This window comes from Palaemon carinicauda, chromosome 33 (genome assembly GCF_036898095.1).
Source record: "Palaemon carinicauda isolate YSFRI2023 chromosome 33, ASM3689809v2, whole genome shotgun sequence".
Taxonomy (NCBI): domain Eukaryota; kingdom Metazoa; phylum Arthropoda; class Malacostraca; order Decapoda; family Palaemonidae; genus Palaemon; species Palaemon carinicauda.
The window spans coordinates 67,793,773-67,802,155 of NC_090757.1; positions in this window are offsets into that span (position 1 = coordinate 67,793,773).

Sequence of the window (8,383 nt, forward strand, 5' to 3'; positions counted from 1 at the left end):
AAGAAATGTGCCAAAGATTGTCAGTGGCCAAAAAACGTGTATCGCTTGTGGCGGTGGCCTCCCATGTTTCTAATCTTTTCTTTTTACAGGATGCAGGAACGGGCGTGCGATTTTTGGTAGACACGGGTGCTTGTCGCTCTCTTTTGCCAAGGAAACTCTTCAAGGCACAACGTAGTCTGTCTACATCTGCCGACGTCCGCTTGGTAGCTGCCAACGGATCTGGGATACCCACCTACGGTTACGAGAGCCTCACATTATCGTTCGGAAACGGTAAATTCAATTGGAAGTTTCTCGTTGCTGACGTCACAATGCCAATCCTCGGTGCGGATTTCCTCTCTCATTTCCACCTTCTGGTCAATGTCGCCCACCAACGATTGGTCAACGCAGACTCGTACTTGTCGACACCTCTTCAACCCGCCCCCTCTAACCTCGCTCTCCACATCAGCGCACCCACGGATGCCTACGCCCACCTCCTCACGTCGTACCCGGAAGTTTTCCGTCCAGAACTTCGCCAAACGCCCACGGTTCCTGCCAAGCACGGTATTTATCACCATATCAAGACGACGGGTTCCCCAGTCTTCGCAAAATTCAAACGTCTGGCTCCGGAACGATTGGCCGCCGCCAAACAGACGTTCGCTGAAATGGAGAAAATGGGCCTTTGCCAAAAGGCCTCCAGCCCATGGTCGTCACCCTTACACATCGTTCTGAAGAAAGACGGCTCCCTCCGTCCGTGCGGGGATTACAGGTGCCTGAACATGCAAACAGAACCGAATCACTACCCCCTCCCAAACATTGCCGATGTAACCTCCTACCTGCACAAAGCAAAGGTTTTCTCTACACTCGACCTCCTGAAGGGGTATTATCAGGTGCCTATGAACTCAGAAGACATCCCCACGACCGCCATCACCACTCCGTTTGGCGCATACACCTTCAATTACTCCTGTTTTGGCCTTCTTAATGCTGGGGCAACGTTTCAACGTCTCATGGATGGCATCTTAGGGGACCTCCCTTTCTGTGTATGTTATGTGGACGACATACTTGTGTTCTCCTCCTCAAAAGAGGAACACCTCCGTCACCTGCGCATCGTGCTCGACAGCCTGCAACAAAGTGGCCTTGTAGTCCGGTACGACAAGTGTACCTTTGGCGCCAACGAAGTGTCGTTCTTAGTGCACCGTATCACTCCTGAAGGAGTCCATCCCCTCCCTGAGAAGGTAGCAGCCGTTCAGAATTTCCCCACGCCTTCGACCGTCAAAGCTCTGCAGGAATTCTTGGGCATGATCAATTATTATCACCGCTTTCTGCCAGCCATTGCCGCCACTCTTACTCCCCTCTACGCCTCCCTCAAGGGCAAGCCAAAGGACTTGAAGTGGGGTCCCCTTCAAGAAGCGGCCTTCTGCAATGCAAAGAAGGCCCTATCAACTGCTGCGGCTCTCGCTTTTCCTATCCCACACACCCCTCTCCTTCTCTCCACAAATGCCAGTGACTTCGCTATTGGTGCAGTACTCGAGCAAGTGGTCAAAGGCTCGCCCCGCCCATTGGCCTTCTTCAGCAGAAAACTGTCCAAGGCAGAATCGGGTTATTCTACCTTCGATCGAGAATTGCTGCCGGTGCACTTGGCTGTCCGTCACTTTCGCCATTTCTTAGAAGGTACGCCCTTCGTCATTCGCACAGACCACATGCCTCTGGTGCACGCCTTCACTCGACAGTCTGACGCCTGGTCCGCCCGTCAACGCCGACATCTCTCCGCCGTGGCTGAATACAATTGCACCCTCCAATACGTCCCTGGGAAAATGAATCCCGTTGCCGATGCCCTGTCAAGAAACACGTTGGCTGCCGTTCAACTGGGATTGGATTACAACGCTCTGGCTGAAGCCCAACGACAGGATCCAGAGTATCAAGCTTGTAGGACATCCTGCACGTCCCTCCGTTGGGAGGATTTTCCCCTCGAAAACTCCAACACCGCCCTCCTCTGTGACATCAGTACTGGTAGACCGCGACCTTGGATTCCTGCTCCCATGCGCCGACAGGTGTTTGATTTCATACACGGCCTTTCACATCCCTCGTGCCATTCTACTGCACAGCGGCTGAAGGCAAAGTTCATTTGGCACCGCATTTCTAAGGATGCTAAGGATTGGGTCCGTGCCTGTACTTCTTGCCAAACTTCCAAAGTACATCGACACACGGATTCAGGAGTGGGCACCTTTCCTCAACCTCAGCGTCGTTTCGCACACATTCACGTCGACGTTGTAGGCACCCTACCCACATCACAAGGACATCGTTACCTGTTTACCGTCATCGACCGCTCCACTCGTTGGCCTGAAGCCATTCCCATGGAAACTGCAACGTCCGCCTCATGTACATCTGCCTTACTCTCTGGATGGATTTCAAGATTCGGTATCCCTGAGCATATTACTTCTGACAGGGGAACCACTTTCACCTCTCAATTATGGACGTCATTAGCGAATCTCCTGGGCATCACCCTACATCAGACAACGGCCTACAACCCCGCTGCCAATGGAATGGTTGAACGTTTTCATCGCACCCTCAAAGCAGCTTTGATGTCCCGCTGCTAGGATTGCAACTGGTTTACTCAGCTTCCCTGGGTCCTCCTTGGACTAAGGACCACTCCTAAAGACGCCCTCGATGTCTCGGCAACCGAAATGGTGTATGGCGACCCGTTGGTCGTCCCTGCCGAGTTTTTTCCTTCTACAACCTCCTCCGACGATCTCCAGCGCATACGTCACGTCGTGGGAAAATTTACTCCGTGCCGCCAGACTTACAAGCCCCCAGCGAAGCATCACATACCAACGGACTTGCACTCTGCAACGCACGTCCTCCTGCGCAACGACACCAGCAAGCCACCGTTAACGCCCCCTTACACGGGACCTTTCCTTGTGATCCGACGCAGTCCGAAAGCATTCCTCCTAAACATTCGGGGCAGAGAAGACTGGGTCTCCATTGATCGTCTAAAACCTGCTTATCTTCTGCCAGATGACCCGCCTACAGTTCGCCTCTCTAGATCAGGGCGCCCTATTTAACATGTACAGTATGTCATTTTTAGGGGGGGGGGAGCCATGTACCAACCGTGTTTACACAATTGTACATAATTCCTTTTGTATATATTATGCTTGTATCTTCGCTCCTCCCTCGCACTAAAACGAACATGAAAATCCCTGTCTGGTTTTTCCTTTGTGATATTGTCTGTCTTGTGAACTTGTCATGTCCTGTTGCCTTGAGGTTTTGTATATAAGGAGAGTGTTCCACAACAATATAACTCAGTCGTTTCCAATCTGCCTTTGATTTCACAACTCCTCTCTCGGCCCGTCACAGTTGCATTGTACCTTTTCAAATTGACCAAAAAATACTTATCTTTACTCAACCGTGTGCAAAATTATTGTTTTCATGAAGATATTGTATTTCCACATAAAATATCTCTTTTGATCGATATTACCTTTTCCGTATATTTCGGTACTTTATTATTGTTATTGTTATTATTATCAGTAGTAGTAGTAGTAGTAGTAGTAGTAGTAGTAGTAGTAAATATCATACCTAATTTTACTGTGGTATATAGAGACCATGAATCTACAAATATATTTCTCTCTTTTTAAGGGAATGTTTGAGAGAACGACCAGGGAGACCTAGTCCAACTTTTAAATTCCCTTTAGCTGCTGTTTATTAATCTTTAGATACAATTAAACATTTGGAAGGTAAATTAAATTTATTCATACTATTTCATCACTTTGTCTTAAAATTCTTATGAATATAAATATATTTATAAGCAAGATATCGCCCGCAAAATGTTCTAATAATTTTTCATTATTTTTTTTTCCTTTTTTGTTTATTTATAACTTCGCATTTGCCTTTTTCTTGGATGAAAATATGAGTACATATAGAAGTATATTTTCACCGACAATATTATGTTTATTCATTTATTATTTTCCTCATTTATTTATCCGTCAACCAATAATTTATTCATCATATATTTATTTTTTCCAGACTTGTCTTTTCGTAACAGAACCTAATATGATGTCCGATCCCTCTGGAACAAAACATTGATAATACTTTTACTTTACTTCTAGAAAAAAATTCATCGTAAACGTAACATACCAATTGCTAATCTATTACTATAAGGTATGCTAATCTGTCCTACTTTCTTTGAAAATCAAATAGCATCGTCGCGTTTTCAGGGTCGCTTATTTTATCACATAAAAAAGGAACAAAAAAATCTTGGTTTCATGAGAAAATCGACCAGCATAAGCGTTAAAGGATGCACCTTCCTAAATTGCTATACATATTGCGACAAATTTTAGGTTTGGGTGCAGTTTAACTGGCATTTTAGGTGGTATGTGCATTTTAATCTAGATAGCATTGTATCTAGAAATGTTGTCCTTGTTTTCTTTAGTTATTGTTAATAACAGTCTATAGAGACTAGCGGTTTATAGCTTGGAGTTCTTGGTTACATCCAGCTTCCTTATATCTCCATTACTTTCCTTACCAAATGTGCTGTTTCAAGTAGTATGCTCTTTGGCACAAGTCCTGGGGCTATATCAACTCCTACCTTATTCAGGATTCCTTTTCAATGACTTAATTATGATCCCTAGTGCTCCAATTATTATTATTATTATTATTATTATTATTATTATTATTATTATTATTATTATTATTATTATTATTATTATTATTATTATTATTATTATTGTTTGACAATGATTCCAAAGTCATTCAGTGTAATAGTATTTTAACAGTGCTTGCTTTGTACATTTCCGAAAGTGGCCCACTCTCTTTGTAGGCTTGTGTAATAGTAATAGTAGTAGTAGTAGTAGTAGTAGTAGTAGTAGTAGTAGTAGTAGTAGTAGTAAATTAGGCTAAGGCTTTGGAAAAGGGGATTCTCCAACTAATTAAATAATTGAAAGAAATATGTCCGAAGGTACTAGCATCTAACATTTTACCTAAAGACTAAAGCTAGCATTACCTCATGGCTATCATCGATCTCCCATTTCTTACCTTTGACATGACCTGTTAGTTGGTGGGTCTGCCGTTCTACTAACTCCCTAAGAAATGCTTTACCTAAACTAACAGTTGAATGCTGGAAATCTAAATGATAGCAGTTATGAAATCATTGAGTCATGCCGAAAAGAGTCCTTATTCTCGGTTGCTTACCTTTATAGGGTAGGGTTGTGGTAGCCTATTGAAAACGTCCCAGCCTGGCAATCTGCTAGACTGCTGTTCAAGACCGGTTCAAACTCGAGAGTTTCTTGTTGTGTATGAAACCTTACCATCCCTGTGAGTGAAGGATGAGCGGTTTGGGAGCCTATAAGTTTACCTGCCGAGTCATCAGCAGCCATTGCCTGGGCCTCCCTGGATCGGCTTGTTAGAGAGGGAGTTTGGGCGCTGAGCATTTGTATATATGGTCAGTCTCTAGGGCATTGTCCTTGTAAAGCAATGTCACTGTCCCTTGCCTCTGTCATTCATCTTTAGAACCTTTAAATAAGCATACCAGGATTTCTAGAGGATACGTAAACGATAAAAACTTACCCTAACTACTTTAAGCTCGTAAATGCTCGATTGATCATGCTGATTTATTCAAGTGTTGTCGCAATATATTGGGTTCATTTTCTACCATAACTAATAATAATTCAGTTAACTTTCATAATTATTTTATTTTCTCCACAAATATTATATCAATTATTTGATAAAATTAAAGTTGCTCTGGCTCATAATGGTTAAGACGAAAGAATGGCAAGTTTTGCCGTGAAAAAGAATGTTCTATGTATGACGGTAACCATTCGCCAGTCAACATCCTTTATCAAATGAGCCAGTCTTTTAGCATGATGTGATGAAGTAATGACCTACACAAGAAGGCAGAAGTCTACATAACTCATTACTAGGCATTATTTGACTTCCGAACCTTAGAGCAGGAGCCAACGATAATTTCTGCTGCAAAGGCAAGGGAGGAGGCCAAAAGGCAAAGCAGCAGGAGAAGCAGGGGGCCCTGAAGGTGCTCGACTGTAAGGGGTTGGGTGTCCTCTTGTCCGTTTCCTGCATCTTCAAAGGAGGCATTAACTGCTTCATCTCCAGGAAGCACTTCCTGCTGACCCCTTCTGCTTTTGAACTTGTAGACAACTTCATCGCCCCACTGGTTAACTAAACCTGCCTGCAAGGGAAAGGGTTTTCATAGTTTTATTCCTATCTTAAACCTTTTATTTTTTTCATGATGGGCCAGTTTATCATATTAATGTTTATAATTTTTCCTTTTAGAGTAGTATACCTTCTACTGTTCTATCATTTCATGTCGGCTTGCTGTCGAGAAGTCCGCTTATTGTCCAAAAATTAAAGGATCAATATTCAGTAGTATCAAATCAGAGAAGTGACGTTATTAGAAATCTAAGTGTGAATATTATTGAAATATCGGACACGGAAGTTGACACACCTGCCGTAAAGAATACGACAAATATACGATGAAGATATATGTAGAGTATTTCAATTTGTTTAGATATCACAGACAAGATTGTCTTACCTGAGAAAGAAATTCTGCAAAACAATCACAGAGATGTCTTTGAGAAGCATTAAACTTTATTACCGGAATAAAATCCTAATGTAACGATCAAGAATATGCTTAAAGATACTCCCCCTAATTACAAACTCCACTTAAGCTATGAAGAATATGCTTGGAAGACGCACCGTTCTGTAATACTAAAACTAGAGATCCACTCAGTAGCGAGCATGCCTGTGCCACGGTAAGTAGTCTTATTTTGCTCTGAACTCCACTGCATACATGAAATTTGTCCTTGGGTTATACCCCATATGTTCACCAAGTTTCGTTGAAATTGTTGTTCACAAACAAAAAATGAACAAACAAAATATGTCATTTACTTAATATTGCGATCATTTTTGAAGTACTGCTGCATACTTGTCCTTTGATGTACTTTATCTAAAATGTTAGATAAATTAACAAACAGATAGGGTTGAATACATACCCATAGCAATAGCTATAAATATATATGTAAGAAAATGCTTCACATATTGCCCCACCTGATCAAAGATTCCAATGTAACAATTGAGAATATACCTGAATGGCGCATCTCTGATGATGGGCCAGGTGCACCTACTGGGACAATTATTTTTTGCTCCGCTTAAACAGCCAAGAATATATATCAAAGATGCATCGTTGTGCATTACCAAAATGAAGATTTCAATATAAAATTGGCGTAAATACTTCAGAAAATGCTTCACTTATTGCCTTACTTGATCAAATATTCCAATTTAATGATCGAGAATATGCCTGAATGATGTTTCTCTGTTGATGGGCCAGGCACACATACCAGGCCAATTATTTTCTGCACTACATAAACAGCCAAGAATAATATCGAAGACACTTTGTTTTTTATTACTGAAATGAAGATCTCGATATAAAAATGCCGTAAATACATCATAAAATGCTCCCTTTATGGCGTTACCTGATTAAAGATTCCAATGTAACGATCGAGTTTATGCCTGAACTGCGAAACTCTAATGATGGCCCAGGCGCACCTACCTGGCTAATCATTTTCAACAACTCTTAAACAGCCAAGAATATATATCGAAGAGGCATCGTTCTGCATTACTGAAATGAGGTTCTCGATATAAAAATGGCTTAATTGCATCTGAAATGATTTCCTTTATTGTTTTACATGATCAAATATTCCAATATCAATGTAACGATCGATGGGCCAGACGCACCTACCTGGCCAATTATTTTCTGCTCCACCTCAACAGCAAGGAATATATATCAAAGATGCATCGTTCTGCATTACTGAAATGAAGATCTTGATATAAAAATGATGTAAATACATTAGAAAATGCTTCCCTTAATGCCTCACCTGATCAAAGATTCCAATGTAATGATCGAGAATTTGCCTGGACGGTGCATCTCTGATGATGGGCCAAGCACACCTACCAGGCTAATTATTTTCTGCACTACCTAAACAGCCAAGAAAATATATCAAAGACGCATCGTTCTGCATAACTGAAATGAAGATTTAGATATTATAATGGCGTAAATACGTAAGAAACTGTTTCCCTTAATGCATTACCTGATCAAAGATTCCAATGTAACGATCGAGGATATGCCTGAACGGTGCATCTCTGATGATGGGCCAGGCGCACCTTCCGGGCCAAATATTTTCTTTTGCAGAGTAGAGTGGCGTCCAGCCATCGTCTCTAGTGAAGTGGCGGAATATATTCAGGTCCAGGTTCCTTCTGTCGTACATATAGGCTGCGCTGGTTATAGTTTAACGAATGGTTAGTTAGTCTTATATATTAATTAGAATTGGGGTAAAGCATTTATATTCAATTGAAAAAAAGGACAAATTACTTTCCATCACATTTTCTCTCCTTTGCTATT